This window comes from Wolffia australiana, chromosome 13, assembly GCF_029677425.1.
Source record: "Wolffia australiana isolate 7733 chromosome 13, ASM2967742v1".
Classification (NCBI taxonomy): domain Eukaryota; kingdom Viridiplantae; phylum Streptophyta; class Magnoliopsida; order Alismatales; family Araceae; genus Wolffia; species Wolffia australiana.
The window spans coordinates 10,511,968-10,530,344 of record NC_135847.1 but is presented as its reverse complement, the minus strand read 5'-3'; the positions used below and the strand labels follow the sequence as shown (position 1 = coordinate 10,530,344).

The 18,377-nt window shown below is 38.7% G+C and overlaps 1 long non-coding RNA gene across 1 annotated transcript; it reads right to left on the bottom strand.

Annotated features, from left to right (window-relative positions):
- Positions 1-836: 836 nt before the first annotated feature.
- Positions 837-3,452, bottom strand: LOC144711080 (uncharacterized). The gene is made up of 2 exons (XR_013583449.1): positions 2,732-3,452; positions 837-1,124 (listed from the first exon to the last, which is right to left on the bottom strand). It is a non-coding gene; the product is annotated as an uncharacterized LOC144711080 (long non-coding RNA).
- Positions 3,453-18,377: the final 14,925 nt, after the last annotated feature.

Genomic DNA, 18,377 nt, shown 5'->3' with positions numbered 1-18,377 from the left:
GTTGGGGTCAATCTAGGCTGCATTTGTGTACCCATTCATTACTAAAAAAATAGTATGCATTCAGATTTTACGATGTTATAATTTATAAATGCTTTGGTGCTTGAGTCATAAGGTAAAAAAATCAGTTTTATCTACAACAAAAGCAATCAGCACATCAGATATGTGTCAGCGTGACAAAATATGGTAATTTCAATTCTCATAAATGCAACAAGAAAGCAGGACAAGTGTCGACATCACAAAATTTGGGAATAAAATTGTAATAACGTAACTTAAACATGGGCACATGGTATCTAGTGACCAGTGGATAGGGGAATATTGCATAGAACATGCCAATCATTGGCCGTGATTCCATTTTTAAATGTTAAAAAACATGCCAACTATTCAGCCAATCTGGCGATTCCACAAATGAAATGACACATGCATCATCATGAAGAAAGCAAACTCACAACTCATAATGATCTAACTTCAGTTTTTTATATTGAATGCCATAGGCATTTTGAGCTGAAATCTTGCTGTCCACCACCCAGCCATACCCGTGGATATGTAACTGATAATTCAAAATTTTGGGGTGATTAGTGATGAGCTAACTTCACTAATTAGTGTCTGTAGTTTATCCGAATTAAAACAACAAAACATTTTGATAACATTCAAGTAGAAGCTAATAAAGAGCTAATTTCATCATATTTTTAGGGCTTTTCATGGATAAAACCTGGAATTTTAATGCATGTTATCATCATTTCAGGTTAAAATAATATTCCTTGAATTGCAAGTTAGATAATACTTCTAATAAATACTTAGGTCAATTTTTACATTTTAAGTGTTTTTAGAGTAAAATCTAAATGAAATTAAATGATTGACTGCCTATTTCTATTCATAAAAAGAAATTAAAAATGGCCCTTATTTGGGCCATTTTAAGCGCTAACGACATGTGTGAGTTGAGCAGAGCACAGGGAGACAGAACCAGCCAATCATAAGGCAAATCGTTGCCTTCCGTGCATGACACGCACGCAAGCGCACCGTGCGTGTCGCGTGTGTTTCATATGTTGCGTGCGTTTCACACGCACGCGCACCGTGCGTAGAATGGATATCACGCAACATGGACCAATCGGCAGAGTGTGCACGACCTGCGTGAAAAGCGAATAAGAAGAAGTTAGTAACGGAATCGAAAGAGCTGTTCTTCCGATTCCACGGCGATAAAAGAAAAAAAACCAAAATTTTCAAGGGGTTCTTGATTTTCAAGCTGAAGGAAGGATCGCCTGGCCTCCCTCAAGACTCAAGAATCGCCAGGGGTGATTTGGAGACGGATTGGAGCAGTAATTTTGCAGATCCGGCGCCGCAATTCTTCGTCAAATTCAAACCAAATCGGAGAAGAACTCGGCGTTCGTTGCTCGGGATTAGCTCAAACTAACTCTCTGATTGCTTCTGGTACATCTAGGTCTATCTTTCTTTAAGTTTTTCACCGTATTTCATTGTTAAATTTCTGAAAATTTTCATTTAGCTCACGCTTGCCGTCGTTCTTTTTCATTTCCAACGCTACTCATTTAGCTTGTGAATTTTTAGTTTGTTTTCAGATTATTCCACTTAGATCTATTACCAACATTCTATTCCTAATCGCTTTCGTTCCATCTAATCAAGAAAATTTCAATCTCTCGCCTCTGAAATTCAGCAAATCGTGAATCACATTCATGATTTGTGGTTTGAGGACATAGCTAAAATTTGAAATTAATTGGTATAAAATGAATAAAAATAATAAATCTCTGCTTAAACTTCCTAAATCCGTGAGAAATTGATCAAATAAAAATATACTTCGTGAGAAATACTATCTTAGGCATCCTAGTCCAGGATAAGTTTGAATTAATCATTAGCAAAAACATTTGGTAACAACTATTGGGATCAATTTCCTTCTCTTAATCATTTCTAATTGACTAAAGAGAAAATATTCTAAAAACAATTCTACTTTAGCCACTTTGCAGTGGATGAGTAGTAAATCTTGCCAAGAGATGTTGACTGATCAGTAAATCTGTCAAAAGTAAATGGAGCTTGGCTATTAAAACTTTAGTGCTAATCCCTGATTTGAGGACAATTGAATGCACCGTCGCCTCCCTAGGATCGACCCCTTACTCAAGTATTAAGGGATATAACAATTTTAGTGACTAAGCTCAAAAAATCCCTAAATAACGACATATAAACACACATTGTTTTGAGCTTATCACATTTATAATAGCCTTACTAGCGTAGGGAGAGTAAGGGTCCATCCACAGGGATCAAGAGTTTTTCCTAATGAATTTATGCTTTTTTATGATTTTTTGTGAATTATAGAAGTGGTTTCTACCTACGAAGATAAATAACTAATAAAAATATAAAAAAGATATTTAAAATATAATTAAAAGATTTATAATATTATTAGTAAGGAGAAAATGATTTTTTTGGATTTTTTAGGAATATTTAAAGCCAAACTAAAATAGGAAATGAATCAAGCTGGCGCACTGGACTTGGTCAAAATTTGGCTAAGTCCGGATGCCAAATGGGGAAAGTGGCGTGGTGGAGGAGAGAGAAAAATGGCCTGCACTAACTTCACTCTAGAATGAGTTCTAGAATGAATTTGTGAGCGTGGTTGGATGCATTGGAACTGTCTGGATATTGGCTATCTGCTCCAAGCCTAATAAAAAGATAAAAGATGAACAGGAAAGAGTGAAAAAGGAGAAATAAGAAGTTAACTTCTTTGTCACACCCTCCAAGGCCCAAGGGACTTCTTCTTGTCCTTTCCACCAGCTTCTTCAGCCCTGGATGCATCCTGCTCAGCCTGGCACTCATTAAGGTGAATGGATCTATGACTCAATTGCACTTTGGCAACCAAACATTACTTTGGATTGAGTCACAAGATGAATATTACAATAGGATGAAGGGGTTTATATAGAGAGAGAGAGCAAATGAGAGCCATTGGATTTTTAATACAATGGATGGCCAGATCTTCTTTTCTGGGTCATGATCCATGTCCATTATGGCCCTCCAATCAGCATTGAGATCTTTTAAATACCCCAGGGATGTTCAAGACTTGTTTCCTTAATTAGCATTAAAGGTGCTATCTTTAAGTCTCCACCCTTGGACGTTTTATGGATTGAATGGCTGGATCTTCTTCTCTAGCTTGGATCCACGTCCAAGGGTGCCGTCCAATCAGCATCCAAGCACCTAAAATGTTGATAAATAATCATGACTGGACCTTACCCTTGCCCTCCTTAATTTGGCCCAAGATGCCTCTCATAGTGGGCTTAGTGGAGCTTCCTTAGTGGGCCTTTAGACTAGAGCCAGCTGTCTTGATTTGGGCCTCCTTTCTTGGCCCAGGGTTGTGACTGGGCCTGCTCCTCTGGGCCAAATAGCTTCTCCTTCATTTAACTATCCCCATTACTCATGAAAGTTTCTCCTAATTCCTGCATCTTCCACATATAGTAAGAAGAGAGTGACATTCATTCCACTTAACACAATGAGTTAAGTGGGGTTAGTCCCACAAATGACAATAATTAACTCCAAATTAGAAAAAAGGTGATTTTATTTCATGATGTTTCAAAACTTAACATAAATGTTGATAATATATCCATATAAAGATAAAGAAGTAGATAAATTAGCTAGAATTGCACATATATATTACTATCATTTTGGATTTATCAGTAACCGGACCCCATATATTAGAAAATCATCTAAATCGTTCTTTTACATTGGTAAGTTGACTGGATAAATTTCTTGTCGCAACTTGTGTTGGGCTTTAGGGCCTGAATCTCGATTATACAAAGTGATTCCTCTCAACAGAAGACGTCAAACATGATTGAAATGACATCAATAGAACAATGAATTGAATTACATGGACACAGCTCTCATTTAAACTTTCCTGGATCTGCGAGTTTGATGTGTTGAGCTGCTCATGTGTGTATCCTTCAGACATATCCATGGAATTCATGGCACAATGTTTACGCTATGTTGTCATCGTTATTGTGTCCCAATCACATTGGTAATGGAGAGGAGCTTTGGGGAGAAGCGGGAAGAAGAGGAAGAGACCTGAAAAATTCTGGCCTGCTAAATTTTGTTCAGGCCCTTCCCTATTTATATTAAGTGGATTATTTTCATTAAACCCCTAAAAGTTAATTATTTATTTCAACATCCAAAAGACTAGCTGTGTGAAACCTTCTATCCGCATGCATTAAAGACGTTAATGACTCTAGTGGCCCAATAACTTGTATTTCACATCCATATTATTTAACTATATAATCAGATGGTTTAATTAATGAACGATCCATATTATTTAACTATACGGCTTTCCCTAGAAGATACAAAAGAGTATGTATCAACTCACTAGTTGAACCTATATCTCATTGATTATAGTGTATTTATAGTCCATCATCCGTTTGGCACTCCTAAGATGACTTTGGGTATGGTTATCTATCAAACCCTAATCGGTCATCTAAGTTAGTACTTGTGCATTCAGAAATTTATTTATATTTTATGGTATTCCAGTACCTCTGCCAAGGGCTTCATCACATCATCTTCATTGAGCTGTCTCCTCTTATACCTCAGACTGATGATCTTATATTGACCATTCCATTGTCTTCATGAACTTCTTGATACACTTGAACTAATACTGTTTAGAATTTTATGATTAGAAACTCATAGTTAATAGTCCAATTATAAACGTCGATCCGCAATACATATTTGGTGTCTTAGGTCTATGGTCCACTTATACGACAATGATGTGAGTCAGCCAGAGTGACAGTTTGGTATACAACTATTTAGGGATTTGTATCCATCAGTTCACTTAACTCTTTACGTTAAAGGGCAACCACTATATACCCTCATTGTGTCCACACTAATCATAGGACTAAGACTAAATAGTATCATTCTGTTGGGATACTTTGGTATCCTTCTTTATGAGTCATTCAAATACGAACATTTTGTACACATATTAATGATTAGTGATATCTGTATTATGATATCATACAACTCACTAAGTCCGATCAGGTAGTCATGAACATCATTATAAGCATCATGCAGTCATGGACTACATTGTAATGAATATATTGTATTAATATATGTGGAATACGATATGGAATGTGTGATTGGTTTGCTGGCTACATATATTTCCATCATATTTTTGATTGATATTGAAAGACAAAAGATAAGTGCAGGAGGGGCCCTCCATACAACAAAAATATTTCATTCATCATGGTAAAATATAAGCATATATGATGAGTTCCTTGAACTGATGTTATCACCTTTTTCTCAACACTCATTCATTCATATTCATCCATCCATATCTATCCATCATTATCCATCTATCCATACGCATCCATTTCACCCATCATCATTTCTCATCATCCACCTTGTTCCCATTTTATATGTATGAACATTTATTTACATTGATTGTTGCATACATGGATCTTTATTTATCATCCTTCTCACCATATTCTATGCATACATGTATGTCGATGCAATTCATCCATAAATTATCTACTATCTCCATATTCCCCATATTTTCACATATATTCTATTATTTTTTATTATTGTGCATGCATCACGCCTGAAAATGTAAGTTGAGGGTTGAGTAGTGGTTTGAAAAGCCAAAAAAATGGTATACGTTGTTGTTAATTCCTTAATTAAACCACAAATTTACAATGTTTTCATACGAAGTATAGATTTGAGAAAGGGTTGGACCACAGAAGCCATAAATAAATTAGAATAAGTTTCCATATGATTATAACTAGATAGAGTTTTTAAATAAAAATAAATAATTAACTCGAAGAGAAGCACTAAGTTGATTTTTAGGGAAATGTAATATAGGAAATCCTAAATTATGTTGATAATAACTTTAAAAACATTTTTGAGAAAATTTGTTTAAATATTGTAATGTTAATAAATAAAAGAAAGAATAACTACTTAAAATGGCTTATGGTATTTTTTTGGCAGAGAGCACCAGCGTTTTCCCAGAGGAGCACCCCGGCCTTGACGTGCCCCAACAAAAATCATGTAGCATATATTCAATTTTCTGATTGAGTTAAAATTCAATAACTTGAGCTATAGGATGCATTTTGGACCACATTTTGTGGGGTTGGAAAGCCCTGCGTCTTGGCTATCATGTCCTATAATAACCAAGCTATAACAGTTGAGTATGACAGGAAAGCATGTCCAAGAATGCAGAAACATCTGGTGTCACTCCCTTTTGGACAAAGGAGGCATTCTTCTTCCGTTTCCTCCAAATCTAGTGATCTGAATCACTTCTTTAATCAATCTGACACTCAAAAAAAGTGGGCCAAGGAAACACTGCTGCACTCATGGCTGCCAAATAGTTTGGGACAAAAATTCATGGATACATACAATGAGGGAGAAAAAGGGTATAAATATGGATCGTAGATTATCAAAGTGAGAAACTAGAATGTGTGGTTGAGATTCGGCAATCTGGCCAGTCACTATTGTTCCAGCCTTTATACAAATGAAAAAAATCACCCGCTTGAATTTATCCTCAAAACAGGCCTCTCATTTGAGTGGGCTTACACCCCTTTTGGGATACGGATTCGGCCTGCTCCATAGTGGGCGTCAATGTGCTTTAGGTACATCTCTTATCAACAACAGATATATCCTTAATATTCCAATTACCTGAATCCTGTCATACAATGAAGCTCCAAAAAATCATGAGAAAAATAAACCACTTGATGTGAGACAATCAAGTAGGGTTAGTTCATAAGTCATTAAACCGCATTCATTAGAACCAATTACAAAACTGTGTTAATTTGGTTTGAAAAATGAATACATACTAATTTATGAGCATATTCTTGATATAAATAATTATATAATTCATAGAAGACATAATTATCAGTACATATTTGATGTCATTATGGCTTCCTAGAGTTAATGGTGCAGTGGTGTCAGAAAGCATGGTTTGAATGATGATTTTGGAATGTGGATTTTTTAATAAGTGGAAATGATGTGTAGGGATTCAAGGGTTCTAAGTAACATATTGGAGGGACAGTATCACAACAATCATAGATGAAGATGGGAAAAAGGTCATTTTTAGTTTAAAACCTAGCCCAATTTCTATCCTACTAAGTAATCATTGTTTAATCTCTTGCACTCTCGAACCATAAAGTAGAGAAAAAAATATTAAATTTGGAAGGCAAGCCACTACTAGGGTGAAATCTAGACAGAAATAATATATATAAGAAAATATATTAAATAGTATCCATGACGCTCTTGGATTACAAGGCTGATAATATCAAATTTGAACAACAATAATAGAATTTTGTACTTTATCTTACAACTCTTTTTGTTTGCACTTTCATTATATACCATTCAAGGACAAAATGAGATATTTATGATTTATTTTCCAATCCTTTACTTTTTATGCATTCTATTGAATTTTGAGGCTAACCCCAGGCGACTACAAAGAGTCAAGAGGATTTCTGGAGAGTGCTTACAGACACTAGTGTGTTATCACCCAGAGTTGGTCACAACTGCGTATCTTAGCGGACTAAATCCGTCCATCTCCTCACAGATCAGGAAAACTATTCTTTCTGTAGAGCATGCCCTTGATATCACTCAGATATTCTCAGCTGCACTTTGAGTGTCTACCGAAGCACCACACGCCTCGCCAGAGACTTCTCCTGCTCTATCTGCACTGGCTGTGTCTACACCGTCTGCTCCGCATATGGATGGCGGTCGACCACCTCGTGGAAAGAGATGCAACTTCTTTCTGGAGAGCATGTCCTCGATATCACTCATATATTCTCGGCTGCACTTTGAGTGTCTACCGGAGCACCACACACCTTGCTGGGGACTTCTCCTGTTCTATCTCCACTCATTGTGTCTACACCTTCTACTCCATAAACAGATGGCGGTCGACCACCTTGTGGAAAGGAACGCAACTCCTTCCCACCATGTTCCTATTGCAGCAAACATAGTCATTCTTCTAGCAAGTGTTGGAAGTGATTTGGGGGCAACCTCAATCCACCTAGGCAATAGTGGAGACTCTGTCCGCTCTAATTGCATCTCCACCATCAAGCCTCCCCTCACCTGTCTTTCAGCTAACACTCACACCAAGCGAGATGGATGCAGTACGATAATATCAAGGACTCTCCGGATCTTCTCTTCCCTCGGTGACGTCTGTCTTGTCCACTTTTGGCACACACGCCTTTCTTACATGTTTATATTCTTCGTGGATTATTGACTTAGGGGCCTAAAAACATAAGACCGGTACATCCTCTAACCTGTCCTCCCAAACTCCTACCTCTCTCTCTTCCTCTATCAACCTGGTCAATGGTCGTACATGTCCAATCAAAGGTCAAGGTGACACCATGGCCTGATCAAGCCTAACCCTTACCGCGTACTTCATGTTCCCAATTTTACAACCAATCTCCTCTCCGTCAGCACCATTACCTGTGCTCTCCAAGGCTTCATCACATTTTATCCTACATATAGTACTTTACATGATCTGCATACTGGGCAGAGGATTGGTTTGGGCCGTGAAAACGGAAGGGGGATATACAAGCTCATCATCGATGACCTCCACTCTAGCCCTCGGGCCTTTTTGTCTACCCCTTCTTCAAAGTTATCTTCTATTTTGTGGGATCAACGTTTGGGACATCCATCCTTTGAAAAATTACAAAATATATTTCCTTCTCTCACTAAATTATTGTGTGAGTCATGTCAACTAGGGAAACATCATCGTTCCTCCTATCCACACCATGACGTATCACCAACCTCCTCTCCATTTGATCTCGTCCATTGTGAGGCCTGGCACCCTTCCTTACTCCATCTATTGCTGGCCACTAGTACTACATTGTCTTTATTGATGCCCATACCCAAGTCAGCTAGACCTACCTTCTCCACAACTGCACCAAAGTCTCAACTACAATAACTCAATTTTTCAATAAAGTACAAACACAATACTCCACTACCGCAAAAGTCTTCCGTGGTGATAGTGCCTTGGAGTTAGTTCAATCTTCAATTCAAAGTTTCTTTGCTGATCATGGTACCATTCATCAAATGTCCTACAACAGTCCTCACATCTTGCAACAGAATGACAGCTAAATGAAAACACCATTCTCTTTTTGACATCACTCGCACACTCCTAATTGACATGCATGTCCCTCCATATCTATGGTCAGATGCCATCGTCACTGCCACATATCTTAAAAATTGTCTTCCCTCTTCAGCACTCAATGGCTACATCTCCCGTCATCATCTTCATCTCACCACCACTCTTTTCCCTTACCTCCGTGAGTGTTTGGATGTGTTGCGTTCATCGAAGATCACTCACTCTCTCTCTCTAAACTCGCCCCTCGTGCAAAAAAGGGATCTTCATCGGCTACTCCTGGATGCAAAAAAAGGTATCGTGTTCTCTTCTCAGACACTCGGACTTCTGTTATTTTAGCCGACGTGTCATTCCATGAGGAGTCTCCCCTTTTTTCTCCAAAAATGGCTCCACCTCATTTTCTCGCAACATCACCATGGAGATTCTCTCCTCTGTTTGAGGTTCTCGATACTCCTCTTCACATTTGTCCAAACTCTACCTCATCCGCTTCCTCTCATTCATCCTCGGCTCAGCCCCCTTGATAACACCCTAATTTTGGTATTTATCTCATGCTATTAGCACAATTTTATGCATTTAAAGAGCTTAAAATGGGGTTGTTATCATATATTTACATAAGTTTAAGGTTTCCAAAGGATTTATCATTTTTCCATAATTTTCTGCTAATTGTATGAATTTTCTGGGATTTATTTGAACTTGAAATAATTATTTTAAAATGTAAATGCAGGTATAAAATTGAATTTCGAGCTTAATTATTATGGGAATGAAATACTGAATTTTGCATAATTTTTTAGAAGTTTCTGGAATTTTTTAGAATTTTTTTAGTATGTTTTTGGATTTTTTTGAGATTTATTTGAGGAAGAAATGCATTTTTATTAAGAAAAAGGATATATTTATAAGGAAAAAAGGAGTATTAAAATTATTTTCAAACTTTGAGGGGCTTTTCGTAAATTTTAGTTGCAATGATGCCCTCAAAAAGAGCTCTCAGTCATGGTTGCAGGCGTAAAGATATCAGTTAAACCGGTCCAGGGTTTCGTCGCAATTATTTAATATTTGTTTTAATGTTTTTAGGAGAAACCAGAGGAGAGAGAGTGCGCAAGGGCCATATACACAAATACATGTGGGCGGCGTCAGGCAGCAATTCCAGTTTTTAAGAAGGACTTTATTACAAAAGCGCGAGGGAGGTTTTTGACCGATCGACATGGCCTCATTGTGGCTGTCGGATAAGAATCCGATGGGGCTTGATGAGGATCAGCACCGGGAGGTAAGTTCACCACCCGCATGGCACGTACAACGTGTGTACACGGGCGGTGACGTGGCGAGTTCCAATTCGTTAGGCAAAGATAAAACACACACGTACATGTGTATCAAAAAGTACACAATTCGCGACTTATGAGTTTTTTCTTTGTTTTTATTTTTGCCAGAGATATGTGGTGCAACGAGAATGAACCCGCCTTTAGAAGTTGAAAGGTCACCAGCCAGTGAGAATGACACCTCAGCGCACGTTTTAAAAGAAAATTATAATAAATGGGTTTCAATCCAATGGCTAAATTTGGTTTAAATTCACTTATTCATAACTTTTGACCTAGAAGTCCGATTGAGATGAATTTTTTATGGATTTTCTCGCCTTGATACCCTCTTTCTATCTGTATGTTTGGATCAATCCAACATTGATAGATAAAAATTAATTACAAAGTAGGGGTAAAATGGTAATTTTTACCATTTAACCTAAGTACAAAAGGCGAATTTTGAGAGGAGGGGGTCATTCTTGATGGTTCTCTATCACAGATGCAAGACAGGGAGGAGCTCCAGCCTGGATGAACCTGTTTGGTACCTTTCCCTCCATTGTATTTGGATTTTTGGTGCATTTTGGACGATGTTAGTTTAATTTTGTGATTTTTCTTCTTGATTCTGGTATGAACTTCTAAATCGCTTGGCTTGAGTGGCATGTACAAGCCCTGATTAGGATTGAGAGGAGTAATGTAGAGATTTAACTGGGTATTCAAGTGCATTCCAAAAGAAAACTGTAAAAAACTTCAATTTCTAGGATATTAAAACTTCTTTTTTATCATCTAACTGTGTAGTTAGTTCTGAATTATCAAACCTACAAAAACCAACCATCTCTCAATTGAATTCTATTCTTCTTAATCTCTCTAATTGAATTGTTTGATCCTTTCAATTGGATCAATTAATTCAACTTAGAGCCCCCTTATTTCTTCTACGCTTCTCATCTCTTCTGTTTCCCTCTCTAACTTCCTTGTACATTAATTCTAATTAGGTTGATTTGATCTTCATTGAAGATCAAATTAATTCTAATTAGGGTTGAATTATCGAGAAAATCCTCAAATTGAATTCCTTACTAACTTTCCTTGGACGATACCTCTACTCATCCTTGTACATCTTAAGTGAGGTTTTATAAATTTTATTGTATAAGTGCAAATTGACAACGACAAGGGTTTACAATTGCATAAAATTTACCCCTATTTTTGGCTTATCGCCCCTTCACTGGCCCCATATTCAAATCCTCCAACCTCCGATGGTGACTCGACCACGACCCCTCCAGCCCTAGTGCCCACCTTCGGCCTCAGATCCATCTCCTCCTTCTGATGACCTTCGCCTCCCCTTTGCCCTAAGCAAAGGTACATGTACGTGCACTCATCACCCCATCTCTAATTTCTTCCTCCTTTCACACCTTTGCCTTGGCCATGGCCTTTGAGTTATTACCTAGGACGTATGATAAAGCCGCATAGGTACCTGAGTGGAAAGCTGCCATGAATCTTGAAGTTCATGCACTCATCTCTTGTGGCACATGGACCTTAGTCCCTCATCCTCGAGATGCCAATATTGTCACTAGAAAGTGGGTGTTCACGGTGAAACACAATCTTGATAAGTCCATTGCCAAAGCTCATTTAGTCGCTCGTGGCTTCACACAGGTCTATGGGATTGACTACATAGAGACTTTCTCTCCAGTCATACGTCTGAATTCCATTCGTGAGATCCTCTCTTTGGCGGTCAATCAGGCATAGAGTATGTATTAGTTGGATGTATCTAATGCTTTACTATATGGTGACTTGCAGGAACAGGTCTTCATGGAGCAACCCCGGGGCTATGTTGCTTGGGAAAGTCATCCAAGGTGTGTCATCTGCGGAAAGCTATTTATAGTCTCCAATAGTGACCTCGGGCATGGTTTGCCACATTCGGTGGTATTCTCAAAACCTTTGGTTTCACTCTGTATCAGGCCAATCCCACCATGCTCACTAAACGCACACCTACAGGTATTATCATCATTGGGGTCTATGTGGATGATATGCTTATTGCAGGGAACGACACCACGGGCATTCAGACCACCCGACGCCTATCTCGAGCAGCACCTCAGCCTTCGTGACTTGGGAACTCGGTATTTTCTTGGCATTGAGTTTGCTTATCAGGGCAATAAACTCTCACTCTCCCAGCGCAATTATGCTCCGGATATACTTCAAGAGATAAGACTTTTGGGGTGCAAGCCTGCATCCTCCCCAATGGAGGCCCGTCTTTCATTTTGGGACATGTCTTCACCACTCCTACCTCATGCTGACTAGTATCAAAGACTAGTTGGATAGCTCATCTATTTGACAATGACGTGTCCCAACATTGCGTATTCGGTTAGTGTGCTTGGTCAGTTCATGCAAGAACCACATCAAGTTCATCGGGCCAGAGCTTTCCAGGTAGTTGCTTACATAGAGTGCACCTGGAGGGGGGCTTCTTTATCAAAGACATCATCACCTTTGCATCAAAGCTTATTTAGATGCATCATATGCATCTGACATAGGGGATCACAAATCCACGACTGGCTATTGCACTTACGTCGGCGATAATCCAAGTATCATGCCATGGCCTCCACAGTGTGCCAAATCACTGTTCTGGTGTGTGACGATGCTTCCTGAGGGTTTTTCCACCCCCTCCTTAGCATTTGAGCTCGTATCAGGGGCCAATCTTGTCAAGCCCCATTGCTGCCTCTGTGAGCATCGATGGCAGTACATTTGTCATCGTGCCACTCGCGGACGTCTGCTGCCAACACTACATGTCCAATTGCCGATTGACGTTGCTTGCACTGATATTCTCCAAAGTTTCTACCCGCCTCACAGGGTTGGTTGCTCACGTTGCGTCGCCCCGCTCGCCCACACTCCCTTTCCCTTCATCTGCTCCTGCACCAGCTCACTAGTTGAGCCAGTGACGCACTTTGGCTCCTCCACACCAGGCCCATTTTGACTACTGTGACCAATGAAGACTCTGCTCACGAGCCCCGCACCAATGGGGTACGTCGGTCTCTACCTGATCGTTATAGTATTCTTTGTAGTATACGTTCATCTTGACTCCATCGCACTAGGGCTAGGTATGTGAGAGAGTTAATTGAGAGAAAAACTACGATCACAATTGAACATCTTACCGGTACGGACGAGTCCATCCATTATGTGTGAGCCCTAAGTATTGATTCTATTCGGCCCGTAGGCATGGTCGACCCATGCGATGAGGTCCGAGAGGCCACCGTTGCCGTCAACCGATGACCCCTTTGGAACACGGAGCTCAGCATCTCCCTCGAGTCGGGGCCTGCAAGTACGACACGTAGGATGCATTCACATTGCATCGTAGTTACATATACCCTGTTAGGTTTATCTATCTGTCATACGACTACACCATCAACATCCGACACCACTATCTAGGTACTAAGCCATCATCCTTGGTACAGCCTGGACGACGTCCCCAACGACGTCTGGCATCAGAGTATTAAACAAAGCTTAGTTGGGCCTATGTAAGTGGGCTTTAGCCCACATCCCTCTCTCTTTTTCTCCTTTGTCCATCTCTCTATTTCTATTCTCCTCTCAACGAAGGTAGTCACATCAAGAGACCTAGAATCTACAATTTCATTTATATTAAATAGTTTCATTTGTTTTTCTTCGTTTCAATATTTTATGCTCAAGGAAATTGTTAAATGAAAAATGGAAAATCATCTTAAAAATATTGAATAATATATTTTAATTGTGATTCACTGTTCATTATCTATTATATTTGGTTTTGACTCTTACCTTGTACTATGGAAATGTTTGTAAATATTTCTGGATAAATCAGAATCTTAAGAGAACTTAATTTTACAAATTTCTAGTTTATCACGTGCCAAGATGGATTAATATGATTCATAGATACTCGTCAGTGATGACCACAAATATGTCATAAATAATCCAGTAAGTGACATTAATCAAATCATTATTTGCATACATTATTTCTATATTTACCATTCAAATCATGATTTTTTACTAACCCCACTTGATTCAGAGAATCAAGTGGATTGGATCTCATTTTTCACTTAAATGAGTACAGATTTAGAGGAAGTCCAACAAAGAAGGCACTTACTTGGGCCGACTTCATCCACAAAGACGAAGGCCGATTTCATCCACAAGACGAAGGCTGATTTCTTGAAGGACTGAAGGTCACTTACCTGGGCCAGCCCTAAAGGCCCAAAAAGGATCAAGAAGCCCAAGAAGCCTATGAAGCCCAAGAGAAGAAACCTATACATGCTCTTTCAAAGAGCCATTTTCAGGGGTCTAGAATTTCTGCCAAAACAGGCTAGGGCTTGGAAGAAGAGAGTTCTGCAGACCCTCCAAGAGCTGATGAGCATTGGAGTTGGGGAGAAGAAGCAAGCTGAGGAATAGCTGGAGCAAGAAGATCGCATCCTCGCCGAAAGGGTTGTGACACGAGGTATGTGTGATTGTGCAGCTTCAGATTTGTGTAATCCTCCCCCTAAGACAATCTAGGTTGGGTTGGAAAGCATTGCCAGACTTTCCCACATTTCCAACCAAGATCGTTCATACATTCTAGGTAATTTGACATTTCAAATCGTTCAGAATCGTGCTTGTTTTCCATCTACATTTTCGTTCAATTCTTCAGAGTTCCAATCCATCATCAGCACCAAGTTCAGTGCGCAGCAATGCCGCGCGCAGAAGCCGCGCGCAGCAACGCCGCGTGCAGCAATGCCGTGTGCAGCAATGCCGTGTGCAGCAATGCCGCGCACAAGCCGCGAGCAGCCCTGCGCGCAGCCAAGCGGCGCGCAGAGATCTCCCGCGTGCAGCCAAGCCACGCGCAGAGAATTCCCGTGCGCAGCCAAGCCGCACGCAGAGAATTGCCGCGCGCAGCTAAGCCGTGCGCATCCAAGCCGCGCGCAGAGAATTGCTCTTCCTCAACGTTACAGGCGCAGGCCTGTAACTGAGCTGAGAACTTAAACGTTCCTTCTGAAGATTAGATTTTCTAAATCTAATCTTCTAAAGAAATTCTTTAAATTTATCTATTGAAGATCATTCTACTCACTTCTTGATTATTCCTATATAAGCTTTTAACTGAAATAAGTTGAGATTCCACAGACACCTTGCTGTAGAATCATATTACTTAGGTCTTTGATTTGATTGTAAGAATACATTATCTGAATTTGACAACATAAATTACCTGCTCCCTGTGGTTCGACACCTTACTCGCCCTAAGGCTGTGAGGTTAACTTGATTGTTGAATATCTCAATTACTCACACGATTATTCAGTAATAAACACCCTATAAAAAGAGATTATCAGTCAGCTACTCACTGAGATCAGGGGATTGAGTCCCAGGCCCAAACTAGTTTTTATATCCACAAAACAAGCACCGATTGACATCATCATAAACTCCACAATGTAATCGACTTGGGCCTGGAACTCCTCTTTTGTGTCTTGATTAGTTCCCTATCTTACCCATTCACGATTTTGGCGTCTCCATTTGTATCATTTATATCTACACTGCTTATTAAAGTAACCTTAATCCATTAATTCAGTAAAATGCAAGAGATTCACCACAACTCTAAGAAGTCAACCACGGTTACTCTTAATATAAATATATATTAATAAGAATTCATAGATCTTGTGCATAAAGGATCAAAGAAGCTTTCCCGAGAAGCAAGTGAATGATGGAAAAAGTTCTACACAAGATGCTCTACATGTAACCTGTTTAAGAGATAAATTCTTTTGCCTCCACTACATGGAATATATGTTCATACATCAAATGGTAGCCCCAAAATCTAGGAATATTTTGAGTGGGCAGAGTTTCTTGAAATCAACGTTTTATGCCACCTTGAAAATGTTTATTAAAGGACCATTCAAAATCGATGGTCTACAATTAAATTGAGGGTTAATGTAAACCCATGACTTGGGCTAGTTTAGTGGCCCCTTGCTAATGGTATTTAAAAAAGGATTCCTCAATCTAAATTTAAAATATTTTATGTCACTCATCCAAAAAATAAATCTGAACAAGAAGTGATAGTAAATCCATTTGACTCAATGAACCAAGTGGGACTAGTCTTAAAACCCGTTATGTGCTCTTGAAGTAATATACTTAAAGATGTCTATGATATTAAGTGAACTAAAACAAAAGATGATTTATTCATTTTATTTATCATTTTGTGTTGATACATGAAATTTATTTGGAATTTAAATATGATGAACTATTTCATGATGAACCATTACTGTATAATATGGTATCAATATGTTTATAAATCACATTACGACTTTTTGGTTTTCAAGGATTTACTGTATTTTTAAAGACATTTACAGAATATATTTTTATGTTTAAATCTCAATATGAAAACATTAAGCTTTCCGAATTAGTGGGCCTCACAGACCGTACATTGGGATTGTCGGAAGTGGAGAATTTTGGGACGATTCCAAAAGATGTACCCATGAGTGATAGGTGGGCAGCTCATTTCTGCATGAGAAAGGGGCCAAAAACCTTCACCTGATGCTGTACCACCATGCATGCAAGCAATGCAATCAAGTACGATGCCGAGTATGCAAAAATCTAAAATGGGGGGTTGGGCTTAACCACAATTTTTAGGAATTTTCAAAGAGAGCGATGATAAGTCAAATAAGGGGGGTTTGATGTTGTTGTTTTAATTTAGATTTAGCCAAAAATTTCTAATTAAATACTCTTTAGTTGTCATAGGGCAAGTAAGGGGTGGATCCATTGAGAGGTAGGAATTTAATTTCAGAATGTTTCTTGAGTTTTGGGATGCAACAAATATGTTGATAAGTGAGAAATATAATTTCTAGGATTTTTGGTTAATTTATATTATTTTATAGGATTTCAATTGAAACAGAAATACATAAAAAACACTAAATATTTAATAATAGTTTTCCTAATTTGAATTAATATCATAAATAGAAATTTGTAGATTTCTCTGGCATTAAATTCACTCCTAAAACCACTAGAAATAATAAATATGATAATTATAGATTTTCTAACTATTTGATAAGAGAAAAAACAAATAGAATTTTATTATACAAATTTGAGTGATTTTCCATATTTTTATGATTTTTAAATACCTTTAATCAAATTAATTGACATGGGCTGGTTCGGTCTGGTTCAGATTGGTTCAAACAGGTCTAGTCGCTCCTAGACAGCCAAAAGTTGGCCAAGTCCTGAGGGAGGGAGGTCCCCTCTGCTTGAAGGGTGCACTGCTACATGTGCGCACGACCGACAGGGGAAAGGGTGCTCTACCACTTACGCATTGCCGTGCAGGGCACACCACGACACATCAACGGCTGCGGATGGGAAATCTGGATTTCAACAGAAAAGAAAATGATATTTTTCTTATTTTCTAGAGAGGAAAGGGAAGACATAATGGGGGGTCTTGAGAGAGATAGAGATAGATATTGTGAGATAAAAGGAACATGTCTAGAGAGAGAAATTGGTCAAATTAATGAGATAGAGAGAGAAGTAATGAAATGGTGTTGGAGAAGCTTGGAGTAGAATTTGAAGGTCAAATGTTTGGGTTTTTTAATGAAACTTTGGGGGAACCAATTAGAGGTATGAATGAAGGTTTAGAGAGAGAAATATTATTCTAGAAAGAGAAACATTGAAAACAGGGGTTTCGAGTGAGTAAGTGAAGGAATCAAAGGGAAATGGATAGATAATGATGGGAAAATGGAAGTCTAAGTTTCTATTTCCTTAATGTACCTCTATTGAGCCCCCAATGCTTTTTCAAAAGTCATGATCCTTAAAAGTTTCTCGAGATAAGGCATTTTTCCATGCAAACGAGAGATGAGATTGAATCAAAGCTTCAACAAACTTACATCAAGCAGGTTGAGCAACCTGGATTCAGAAATATGCCCTATCCTGCTTGCCAGCCACTTTCTAGATCAAGTACAGAATAAGGGAAAATAAGAGGGGAAGAGAGTATCTATACATAGATGGAATTACTAAAATACCCCTATTGGTCACTTTTATATCTTTCATTACCATTTTGCCTCTTTTTT